Source organism: Lasioglossum baleicum, chromosome 1 (genome assembly GCF_051020765.1).
Source record: "Lasioglossum baleicum chromosome 1, iyLasBale1, whole genome shotgun sequence".
NCBI lineage: Eukaryota > Metazoa > Arthropoda > Insecta > Hymenoptera > Halictidae > Lasioglossum > Lasioglossum baleicum.
The window spans coordinates 16,898,128-16,911,567 of record NC_134929.1 but is presented as its reverse complement, the minus strand read 5'-3'; the positions used below and the strand labels follow the sequence as shown (position 1 = coordinate 16,911,567).

The 13,440-nt window shown below is 41.4% G+C and overlaps 1 protein-coding gene across 3 annotated transcripts in view; it reads left to right on the top strand.

Moving 5' to 3' along the window:
• Positions 1–780: 780 nt before the first annotated feature.
• Positions 781–13,440, top strand: part of Raskol (Ras GTPase-activating protein raskol) — a 204,631-nt gene continuing 191,971 nt past the window's right edge. Inside the window, exon 1 of one of the 3 annotated variants that reach the window (XM_076425070.1) lies at positions 781–12,842. The gene's annotated coding sequence lies outside the window, so the exon portion shown is untranslated. The remainder of the gene's footprint in view (positions 12,843–13,440) is intronic. The other 2 variants (XM_076425096.1, XM_076425124.1) reach the window with 2 other exon arrangements.

Below are 13,440 nucleotides of genomic sequence, written 5' to 3'. Positions count from 1 at the left end.
TCGAATGCCGAGTAGTTCCGCGGGCCCGTCGAAAGTTTCACGGGCTCTCGCCGCATCCACCCTGTCCATGTTAATTGCCTGTGGAATCACGTGCACGCCCGTGCGGAAGTATTGCGACATGCATCGAATCTCAACGAGACCCGCAACATTATTCCAGATACTGTACAGGGCTGCTTGTAATTAGACTGACGATGCTCCTGCATACGCTAACCGCGCCTAATATCGAACACTTGACTTTAAAAGCTCCACAGAGGTGCCTTCTTACACAAATACATAAGTTGGTTCAAAGTTGAAAGCTGTTTTTAACCCTTTGCAAATTAAACATTTCTTCAGAACTAGAATAATTCGATTCTACAGTCAAGAGCAAAACTGATCACACGCTTTAAATCAGAATAACTTTTATATGAATGGACGAAACGACTTCAATTTCTCTGTAAGGCTAGAAGAATTAGTTTAGTAAATGACGTCTAATAAATAAGTTGAAACAATTTATTTGGTCGGGGAATTGTGAAAAACAATAGTGAAAATTGATTTTTACGGACTTTTTTAGCTGGGCCAATAACGAAAATTTAAAAGATGTGTTTGGTCAACTTGTATAAATTATAATACACTCCGAAAATTTTTCATTGAAATTGGTTAATTGGTTTACGAGTTACGAACGATTAAAAGTGGTAAAAATTGCAATTTTTTAAGATTTTCGGCCTTTTTACCACTTTTTCGTTTATAACTCGTAAACCAATTAACCAATCTCAATGAAATTTTCGGAGCGTATATAATTTATACAAGTCGACCAAACACATCTTTTAAGTTTCCGTTATTGGCTCAGCTAAAAAAGTTGTAAAAATCAATTTTTACTATTGTTTTTCACAATTCCGACTAAATGCATTTTTTCAACATAGTTTTTAGACGTCATTTACTAAACTAATTCATCTAGCCTTACAGAGAAATTGAAGACGTTTGGTTCATTCATAAAAATGTTATTCTGATTTCTTCTTTCATTTTATGAAATTGATATAACATCTCATACAATACTGAAATGTTTAGTAATTGATTATTTAATAATCTAAACAATATTTTGAATAATGGTATAGCAATTTTTAGTGGTGACTCTGAATCACTCATACGTTAAGCGATTCGGCCAATAGTGGGAGACGTGTGGCGCGGAGTAGGGGTGTCACGTGGTCCCTACAAGTTTCTCACTGCAATCTCTTTACGGACGATCAGTACTCGTATAAAGCAATTGAGTACTCATTAATATTTCAATACCATTCACATATGATTCAACAAAAACGGATCATTTGACTATCACTTTCAATAAGAGTGGGCTTAAAAATAACTTCATACTCTTTCCACGTTTTAAAAATGATTTACATTTTCATTTTATGGAATTCATTTCTGGAATGCATATCTTTGTATTCATTTCTCGAATGCATGTCTTGAATTCATTTCTCGAATGCATGTCTTGAATTCATGTCTTAATAACTAATATTCATCTTTTCCGAACAAATTTATAACCAAGAAATTCTACGTACGAACGAGAAACTGTGTTCCTGCAAAGATCTAAACATTTCAAATTCTGCTCCGTGTCCCCATACATTCCACGCATAAAGCGGGACGCCGAAGTTACGTGAAATGCTACAGTTGTCTAACTTTTGCTCGTATGGAAATTAGTTCTTGGCATTGGTCCTGAGGAACCACCACGATTTCGTTAGTGAAACTACGGTGTAGAACTCGAACCGGAGTTACAATCTTCTCCAGCAAACCGAATTGGATTGCTGCTCACAATGGGTAGTTGGCTTTCCGGTTTTGCGTAACACGTGAATCGAACAATGCCGCTTAATTCATCGTTTTTAAATCTCTATTATGATACAGTTGTCACATCGATAAGAAGCCGTGGGAAACATTAGCACGGTGAGCGTGGGAAAGATAGATAAGACAAAAATTCAGATTTGTATGCGTGTTCTGCTGGAATACCATGAAACGTTTGTTTGAAACATTTTTTCGAGTTATTTGAAGTTGTCAACAACAAATTAAATGTCTAATATGTTATAGCCTAATATTGTATGTTATACGTATATTGTTATACTTATAACATGCTTATATTACCATTAAATAACGAATAATTAATAATGAAACTATCAGATGATTGCATAAGTTCGTGCCCGATTTGAAAATAAAATTCAGTGGTTAAATTTTAAAGATTTGGTTGAAGATTGGTTAAATTAAAATTAAAAATTAAATTTTCTACAATTAGAAAAGAATGGTGACTATATGTATAATCGATTAATAAAGTTGTATTCTATAAAATGTAACCATTGAATTTTATTTTCAAATCGGGCACGAACTTATGCAATCATCTAATATTTCATTGCAACTCCAATTTCCTAGTTGTACGCTTCAAACGCTGCATCTGCTCGAAAAGTTACCTGAAAGATCTAATATATGGTGTTTCGAGGTTCCAAAGGGTTCTTATTTGACAGAGAAAAAATTTAGTTGTACTTTGAAAGTGGAAAAATTGAATTTTGGCTACAGAAAGCGAGCTTCTGGACTACTGCGCGGCGGACGCAGGTCCGTTTACGACGGGAGCGGAGTAACGAATGGAGATTTCGCATCGGTGCATCGCGCTGAACCATTCCGATTTAGCCGGATCGCGGAACAAGGCGGCGAAACAGGGGCTTACCGTGCAAAACGTGCGTTCAGCCTCGTGCGACCGGCACCCCCGAACGCCATTGTCAAGAACCGTGGCTCCGATGTGCATTGTTAACCCGTATTTATGACGCGGCATGGCCGGGAGCCAGGTTAATGCGCCAAAGTTACGTCGCCGGCGCGTTGTCGTCCATGGATGCGGGCGCAGAAGTGCATTCGGGGCCACGCGTGTGCTACGTGCCGCGTGTATGTAGGTCGCTACGCAAGCCGAGCGTTTCGGAAACTGCCCCCGGCACCGTCTCTTAGGCTTTCGCCTCTTAGGCTCGCCACGTCTATTAACTGCAAGTCTGCCCCCCTAAGCTAAACCATCGAGATGCATCGCCCGACAGGAATTCATCTCGACGAACCACGCCACCTGGAAACCACTTCGATCTCCGCTAACCCTTTCGACCTCAATCTTTCTCTATTTGGATCCTCTTCCTCATTCTTTTTGAAATCCGCGCGAGCTATGACCAAAAAGAAACCGTCAATCGCCTTGCGGAGGTGTAACGGAGGTGGGACCAAAAATTTTCAACTTTTCCCAATGTAAAAATCGCGTTTTGGCCAACTTCCCGAGGCAAATACTCCGCTGTGCGACGCCCGTCTTCTCCGGAGACTGAAAAATATGTGTAACATATGTCTGCAAACAACCAGGATGTTCACACGTGGGTGGCACAGGCTCAGCGCAGCCGTTAGAAGAATTTAATCCCCGGCGCGGACGTGGAAGTAAAATAAATCTAGCTAATCAAAGCAACGCGCGTTCAGCCGCGTAAAAGGCAGTTTTCGTTTCTATGAAAAATTGGTGTTCGCTCGAGAGAAGATTTCGGTAGGCGGGCAAGATAGAACGAACGTGAAGTATTGGGAGCAGAATGAGTAAATTTGGAACACGAAATGCAGTGTGCAGTGCAGCGAGGCATTCGGTTTTCCCTCCGGTTGAAACGCTGTTTCTGGCGTTTGATCTCCGGTTCATTTGCGTTCGCTGCGAACTTATTACCGGCGACGCCTTATCGAGTTTCCACCTTGTTGTTCCAACAAGACTTCGTGTTAAGGGACATCAAACGCGAAGGTAATTTCGTAGGTGTCAACGGGTCAAGTGCTGAAGCGATGACGGCCCGACAGGAAGAGAGCACTTAGGGTTGGAGAATAATAAGGAACCTCGTTACGGTAACAACGGGACCCCGAGTCCGCAGAAAATGTCGTCTAATCGTGCGGCAGCCCCCGCGGTTAATTGTACCCGCTACTGTTTGCTTTTGTGCAAATTCATGATATTCGCCCCGGGAAAACATTGTTGTACCGCGATACTCGTTCATTAGGCTAACGAGTTTTATCAATCATCGTCGAGAGCTGCCGCAACTCTTTCAGAATAGAGATGGCGCTCCCACTAACGATAGTACAGTAATTCTACCGGTTAATGTTTATTAATCTCCGAAGCAATACACATGCAACAATAATGTTCTACGAACGGTGTAAATATTTATGAGATTTAATATTGATGAGCTTGTATAAGATTATGCGAATATTGCACGAACCGAGTGTGTATACCTTTTTTATGGAAAACGATAAATTTAGCAGAAGAGAAAGAATGAACGCGTAAAATGCACAACCATCTGGTAATAAAAATCAAGGACGTTCTTTTCTAATCAATTTTATTTATACGATGTAGGGATAGTCTTATATTACCGTGTCCTTGGACAAACTTACTTTTTTTAAAGATCGATAAATCTTTACTGTGGATATTATGGAGTTTGCGGGTAAAAAAGGGTTACATCATGTGCTGTTTTTTTTAATGTAGTCTACAGCGAAGTCTAGAATAAAGCATTCTATAAGCTGTTCGTCGAATAATTAAAGTTAATGGGTCAATGGAAAAAATAATTGTTTGTATTTCATCCAAGATTTTGTCCGATTTAACCCCCTTGCCGTATTTTAACGAGTCAGACTCGTGACGAAGATTTTAACAAAGTCTAACAAATACGAATGTTATGCCTTTCTTTTTAGATCAAATGAAATATTTAAGCATCGAAATAAATGTAGCCATACGAAGAATATAAATTTTCTCTTCTACGACATTTTTCGGGATGATCAGTGTAACTGTGAAGAAAATGTTACAGCCAGGGGTTAAAAAAAGTATTATTTTCCACCCAGTAAAATTATTTGAAAAGGAAAGAATTTTTTCGTGGCGCCTGTATCTTAAAGGTTGATGTAGAAAATTTTGATTTTGCGTAAAGATCCGCCATCTCCGCAGTCACAAGCTGAAATAAATATAAAATGTGCTTGATAAAAATACACAGCTGAAATGAAGTTTTGAAAAAATGGTTTCAATTTTGCAATACACGTTGTTGCGCGGTCGGGGGCATTTGTTAACCCGTCTGCCAGGGATCCGTTACAGGTAAGCCGATACTGGGTCAGATATTCAGTTACGTCGGCAAGAACCGGCGTTCGTGAAAGCGTTCAAGACGTTTTGTTATTCGGCGTGGCTTATGCTTGTCGCCGCGAGAGAGCACAAAGAGGCACAATAAAACCGACTGGTGTTCGCGTACGAAACGGTGCGGCACGAGAAAGGGTAAATACCGGGCGAGTATTTCACCCGAGCTACCCGACCGCACGTATACATACATATGTTACCAGGTACCCTGCCCCCAAGTCGAACGAGTCCGCGTGTCCCGTGTCAAAGTTGTAAGTGGCTCGGCATTTCGACTCGGAAACTCTTTTCTCCTGCGAGATGGAAGTTGCTAGACGCGTCTCCGCGTTTTCGAGGGGCGAAGGGTAGGGGAAGCGCGCGCGCGCGCGCGAGCGGCGTGTCACGGAGTAAACATATTCTCGCATGCGGCCGCCATTATGCTCGCCACTTTCCGCGTTACCAGCCCCCGGAGGAGATTGCAGGAGCAATCTTCAGAAATTGCAGAACTCCGGGACGAGAGAGGAGGATTCATCTTACACGGTCCAAGCGCCATTTATCAAGCGCATCGACGCGGCGCGGCGCAGCGCTGCGAAGCTTCGCTGTTTCGTTTTGGGTTTATCGGCTTCGGAGCCGATCGATCCGGAGGCCTAGCGATTTGCCCGATGGTTTTTTTGCCGTGTTTCTTGCGCGATATGACTTTAAAACCGCTTTTACCGGAAAATACGTTTTATTTGGCGCGGCTCTACCGAGGATTCTCCCATTCGGTTGTTCTTGTTGTCTTTCGCGCGGCGCGGCGATCGAAGGGCATGCAAAAAGAGGAGGCCACGTTGCGAGTGGATCCAGTGATTTAAAATAGTAGCACTCGAGAATTATTTTTGGCCACGGTTATTAATAGGTTTAACGTGTATATGGTGTCATCGACACGCTCGGATCCGAGGATTCAACCCTTCGGGCCTCGAAATCGATGTATTAACCTCGTAACTGTTTATGTCGAATATACTTGTCATGGGAAGATGGCGTTTCTTGTCTAACAACGAGTATACTTCGTCATGCAAGAACAAAATGGCATTTGCAATTAACACCTTGCCGTATCATTTTCTCTAGAGTGACAGTGATTAAAACGTCTTCATCCACAAAAATGTCGTAGAATAGAAAAGAAAATCGACATTTGTTGTATGGCTACATTGATTTTAATGTCTAAATATTGATTACAAGCGAATCAAGTTTCATTTCATTTAAAGAGAAACGCGTAACATTCATATTTGATAGGCTTTGTTTAAAATCTTCATGACGAGTGTGACTCGTTAGAATACGGCGAGGGGTTAAATACGATTTAAGAGAGTGCGGAAAATTAATTCGACTTATTTCCAATTCTAGAAAGTATGTAATAATGGGTGGAAGAGTGTGTGCAACAATTTTATATGTTTTTCTACTAGCTCTGACAGTCTAACAAAATTTGATTAAAAAAATCCTACGAATAATAAAAATATTTAACATAAACTCGCTACGTCACCGCGAACGTTTATAGACGTTATAGAAATGAACGTTTATGTCCAGCATCGTTTAATTGAAACTGACCTTTATGCAGCAGAAATTGCTGCGAAATCACAGAAAGCCGCAGTCCACAGAGAATTCACAAAGGGCATTAAGCAGGCCAGGTTCGACATTAATTGCCACCATAAAACCCAAACCCAATTCCAATTAACAATTTTCCCGAGTTGGGGAAAGCCATTAAAGCGAAATGTCAAGTTCAATCATCAGCTTTCAATTTTGACCTTTCGCAGCGCGGCCGAACTTCAATTGTCGAACACCGCGTCCAATGTCCGGTCGAGTTTGTGCTGTCAATGACAAACATTGATAGACCCTGTTCAGTTGATCCGAGGGCTTTAGAGTCTGGCGAATGAGACGGGCGACAACGATGCCCATTCCAGCGGCCGCTAAAAATAATGCTTGCTATAAGCATAACGTCGGTTCTCTCGCGTGTGGCGCGTCTGTCATGTGAGAAGCGACAAGAGATGGAATCGAGCGAAAGGGGGAGGAGCGGTTAAGGAGGTCTTCTTGTCTGGAACCTTGAAAAAAATCGGGTTTTGCATTTCAACACTGAATACTCGATTCTCGAAAAATTTTGACTGTGCTGATTTCGTAAAAAATAATCGTACGACGATAAATGTTGACTTATTTTAAAGCTGGAAGTCTGTGATTCCATCGTTCATATTATTCTAGGATTTTTTAATTTCCTAATTCGAAAACCGAATTTTTCTTCCAGCCTGAAATATTACCATTTTATATGATTTTCTTAATTTCATCGATATAAAACTGATATAATACCTCGTACAATACTTTCAGTCATTTATTAATATATTAAATACTTTTAGTAATTTATTGAATTCAAATTTAATAGTGCAACAAATATTTTGGATAATGGTGTAAGAATATTAGTGGCGCCTCCGAGACTCCGCTCAAGTAATTTTACCCGAAGTTTACGAACGCAAATGTATAAATTTTTTACGTTTTCAAAATTTTGCATTTAACTAGACTCGCACAAGAAAAGCTAGTTCTTATGGTAGCCGATTTTGAAGACCCCTTCGAGCCTAAGTCGGTTGGTAGATGAAGCGCGGGAGAGAAGATAAATGGCGTCTGTCGAGTTCGAACTCGTCAGACTCGGCTTGGCTCGGCTCGAGGAGAGGAAGAACAAATTAACGCAAATGTAAATATTCGCAGCTGCCATTCGCACGCCGGCACGAAAGAAGAAATTGCCTCGATTAACGTCTTCCTCGCCGGTTCCCAGGGAGCAGTACCGAGACCGATTTTCCAGCCGGTAAAAATCGCGGATACCTGATCGGCCGGGATTCGCATGGTAGTCGCGACCAGTTTCCCCACCGCGACCATATAAATTGGTCCCCTTTCTGCGATTTATACTGGTTTAATTAATAGCAGAGCGATTTTTGCCCTGATCCCGGACCATACATCTCCCCCGGGCCACGGTCGCCTGCCAGGTTTATTCGAATTTAACGGGTACAGCTATCGGAATATCGATCGAATTTTGTATACTCATAAAGTTTTATGTCGATACGGAGCCAGCAGATCTGTGACGCGTCGCCAGAGTTTCTCATATTTCGGTCCAGCGCGATTCTTTTTTATCGCGCGCGATGACTGCGCTTTTCCTGTGCGAAACTATTGTCCGTGGACGTATCCGTATTTCTCTTTGAAATGTAATAAATGCAAAAAAAGCAATTTGAACTTGAAATTCAAGGTCAAGGTTTTTTCAGAAATTCTACGGCAACTTTTTGTCACTTTCGCCGAGCCGAAGATGTAGAATATGCGCATATGTTAGCCAAGAGACCGAACATTTCTTTACACCCTGTGTACAAGTTGATATTACTGTTTCCCTAAGTGGATTTTATGAACGGTGTTGAATTAATGCACGCTCGAAGTGGAAGCCGTCGCATTCACCAATAGCCGCCAGTGCAATATTTGCGATGCCGATGAATTTTACAACAGGCTTTCAACGGTAATCCGCTTTTAGCATCTGTTGCGCGACACACTATGTCTTTCGCGAATGCTACGGAAAATGATGATTCATCTAGAAATTCATCGCAGAACCTGGCAGTCTTGAAAACTCCTTAAAATCAAGGTAATCGATGAAACATACAGTAGGACCTCGATTATCCGAAACCTCGATGTTGAGACATTGAAAGACGATGAAAGACTTGAGAGTCTTCAGCATCCTAACATACTTCAGATGTGATCGATCCATATGCATCACTGTTTATTGTACAAGTTAATGAAAATTCGATCTGGCATTAAAACTGAACAACTGTTCCAATCTTTTGCATTTTGATGATAGGGCCAGACGCTACACTAACATTCATTGTACATACTTTTCAGCTATTTTAACTTGAAAATTAAACATTTCTTCCGAGACCTAGAATAATTAGATACTATATCACCTTCCATTTTATGTACAGGGTGTATAGAAAGTTATGGTTGTCCGTCATAGGGGTGAATCTACACCTCTGGATCTCAAGCCAAACGAAAAAAGAGACATTCGTCACTAGACCCGTACTAAGTGATCGTCTCCCTGCTCATTCGAACCATAAATTTGAAGTTGTAAAATGTGAAAGGATACCTTATATCCATTGTTTACACATAAGAATATTAATCCTACATTATAAAATACGAATGTCAACTATAGGTACTTAAAAATTTTTTAGAATCTTCTGTTCCTCCGTCGGATCAAGTGGACACTGCTATTTTCGCAAATACGTCTTAGTAATGATGAAGCACAAAACACCACATTTCTACACAACACTTTCCGAAATCGTGACAGCGAACGGGAAGAAGTTACTCCTACCACACGGTCAAAATAGTACCGCGGTTGTCACCCCGGTTTTTCATTTTGGTGGGGAAATGTTGCGTTTGCTAATTGGACGGGAGTATGTGTTATGTTATGTGTTATGGTCATCAATGACGTGTTTATAAGGGTAGCCAGCTCGTCGCATCGACAGGTCCGTCACACGTGTTGTCCATCTATCGGGGTTGAAGATTCGCATGCGTTTTTTGCTTGCTATAACGTCCTTTACAGGTATATCGCCTAATCCGCTGGAGGAACGGTGAGGTACGGTAACATTTTATACATAATACAGGATTAATATTCTTATAACAATGGATATAAGGTATTCTTTCATAGTTTGCAACTTCAAATGATAGGGACAGACGCTACGCTAACATTTATGGTACATACACTTTAATACCTTGAAGTATTAACCTTTTGCAGTTTGAGCTATTTTAACTTGAAAATTAAACAGTTCTTCCGACCTAGAATAATACGATTCTATATTCATCTTTCATGGATCATCATCTTATATGGATAAGAAAAAAATTGATATAACCCCACATACAATACCTAAACGTGTAGCAAGTCGATTAGATACCAACATATTTAATAATGTAAACAATATTGTGAATAATGCTACAGCAATTTTTATAGGTGACCCTAGTCACCCCTCAGCTGCTAAGGGATAACCCCTTATCCTATGAGCCACGATGGCGCGGGCCACAGTCAACAACGAGCACAGTTGAAAGACAAGCCTGACTCGTGTTGTTTACGTTTGTCCCATTCGAAGTTCAAACTCGTGATTCTTATTTTTGACCCAAATGTCTTACCACGAGTTTCACTGGATAAGGTTAAGGTTAATCGCTGATCACTTCTATGAATGATTACTACAACAGTTTACGACAGATTACTACAGTAATTATTAGGGCAAAAGAACCTCTGAGGTCATTGATTTTTTCACGGATTTCCATGGTGTGTTTTCCTCGTCGACGTATGGGGTCCACGGGAACCTCCAGCTGAGAAGAGCTGCTCGCTCGTGCCGCTCTTCTCGTCCGAGTGTTACGACCACGCTTCCTCCTACGACTCTTCTGTCCTCGTTTTTTGGCTTTCCTTCTTGTGGCCGTCTCGTCGAGCAGACGACTTGGCGCACGCCACTTTACGTCCGCGGGAAGTTACGGGCCTTCCTGAACCCGGAGAGCCTCGAATTCACCAACTTCTCCGGCTCAACGAGACGCCGCTGCCGTCCCCTTTGGCATAATGTTATAATTTTGTCCCAGGTCCGAGGACGGACTCAGAAGCCGACGCGATGCGGCGGGTGTAAATTTTTCGAGCGTTTTATTCTGCACATTATCGTCAGAGATGTCAAGATCAGATAATCCCGCCGGTATATACGGCCGATGCTCGGACGCGTGCCAAGTCTTTAGTCGAGGCAATTTATCTGGCGCACCACTTTTGTCATCGTTCGCGGGAAAAGTGTTTTTAATTGGCCTTTTGCTCGCCACTACTTCCACTGTTAATTAGGGCATTCGTGTTTGAAAGAATCGGATGGAAGAAATGATAATTCACTTGTTTGCAACCGGTACAAAATGGAAATTACGAAAGTCTTGCAAAAAAAAGACAGATGTATTTCAGAAAATTCATCTGTGTTTTTGGTTTTAGAGACTGCAACACGTTCGACTACTTTGCGTTGTCAGGTGTGGTTCCTTGAAATGTGATAGTTAGACAGCGGATCTTTATGAAAAACAAACATTTTCTAGCTGATCTGCAATAGACTGGAGTGAAATAGAAATTATGTTTAACAGGTTGATGATAGAACAGTATTTTTTAATCCCACTAATATGATTTCTGTTTTAAATTACACCTACTCATTTTTGTCATAAATGCATCAAATCTGCGGTCTAGCGATAGCATGAATAAAATGTAATTTATTGATTCAAAGGGTACATTAACAATGGTGGAATTATATTATCCTGGGATATATTTGATGGAACTACTTTTAATCCTACTAATGTTTTTACTGTTTTCAATTACACCTACTCATTTTTGTATTAATGCATCAAATCCGTGGTCTAGCACAATAGCATAAATAAAATGTAATTTATTGATTCAAAGTGTAACAATGGCAGAATTTTATGAAACTGGGATCTTTCATGAAACTGCTTTTAATTACATACAAGAGTTAATGGCAAAGAAAAAATTATTGGACCACTGCAAAAAAATTCGTAAAGGATTTTCAACCACCTCGAAACAATTTTCGTAAAGAAACCACGCTGAATGTAAAAGAGTTACATATTAGTTTTCGTCCACTTACTTCGACCTCGGAGTGTATATCTATAAGACGTTTTCGGTTCTCCGAAAATACGTTTGGAATCAACTGTTCCGTGTTGGCGACAGCTTTTGTGGAACTACTTTTGAGTACTGTAAATGTTAATGGCAAAGAAAAAATTATTGTACCACTGCAAAAAAATTCGTAAAGGATTTTCAAACACCTTAAAACAATTTTCGTAAAGAAACCACGCTGAATGTAAAAGAGTTATTAGTTTTTGTCCGCTTACTTTGACCACGCTGTATATTTGCACGACGTTTCTGGTTCCATGAAAATACGTTGGGAAACAACTGATCCGTGTTGGTGACAGCTTTTATGAAACTACTTTCAACTATAAGAGTTAATGGCAAAGAAAAAATTATTGGATCACTACAAAAAAATTCGTAAAGGATTTTCAAACACCTTAAAACAATTTTCGTAAAGAAACCACGCTGAATGTAAAAGAGTTATTAGTTTTTGTCCGCTTACTTTGACCACGCTGTATATTTGCACGACGTTTCTGGTTCCATGAAAGTACGTTGGGAATCAACTGATCCGTGTTGGCGACAGCTTTTATGGAACTACTTTTGAGTACTGTAAATGTTAATGCCAAAGAAAAAATTATTGTACCACTGCAAAAAAATTCGTAAAGGATTTTCAAACACCTTAAAACAATTTTCGTAAAGAAACCACGCTGAATGTAAAAGAGTTATTAGTTTTCGTCCACTTACTTCGACCTCGGAGTGTATATCAACAAGACGTTTCCGGTTCCCCGAAAATACGTCAGGAATCAGCTGATCCGTGTTGGCGATAGCTGACCGCCGAGGGCAGCGCCACGGCGCAGTCGCGGCGTCGATGCAAACCAGTCTCCACCTCCTACGACCGCCAGACAGACAGGGATCCCTTCGTGCAGTCCAGTTCCGATGTTCCTGCGCGACGGTACGAAAACGATCGGGTAGTTACCGAGTGTCCAAACCGTTCGTGCTTATCTCGTACCGTTGATTAAATTCCGTATCGCGCGTGTCTAACGGATGTCGCGTGTTCCCAACGATCCAGTGTGATAAAAGTGCGTCGAAGAGTCCACGACTCTGCGATCTATCACAGAGGAAAGTTAACCGGTAACGTATCCAACGCGCCGACAACAACGGCACAGTTCGTATACCGTCACGGTGACAATTGGATTCTCTGGCTGTTTCTCGATGGGCATCCATTATTATTATCTGTGGGCCATGTTACACGCTTAGATTAGGCGGATTACGAGTAACCGGTGCGCGATGGACGACGCTTGTTTACGTTGGCCGAGCCGGCGAGCCAGTGGAACACACAGAGTTGTCGAAAGGGATTCGAATGTGAGAAGAGTGTGTGCGTGCGTGTAAGCGTGTTTGTTGGTTGCGTGGACGTCTCTCTTGACGCGAGGATGCTCTCGAGGATGACCTTGCGGGCTCGGCGCGGTTTTTGGCTGAATTCTCGCGTGCTTTTCAACCGTCGAAACCGATGCTCGATAACAACAGTAAGTTTCGGCCTGCAACACACCGACCCGTGTGGAAATCGTTCTGTGTATACACACGGCGAGAGCTTCGCGTGTTGTGACGCGTTACGTGACATTGTTTTTCGAATGGTTCAGTTCGCGGACGACAAGGCTCTCTGACTCTGTCTCGCGTAATGTTGTTCTAGAAAAACGGTTCTGTCGTTCGGCGAAAGATCTGCGAAATAGAG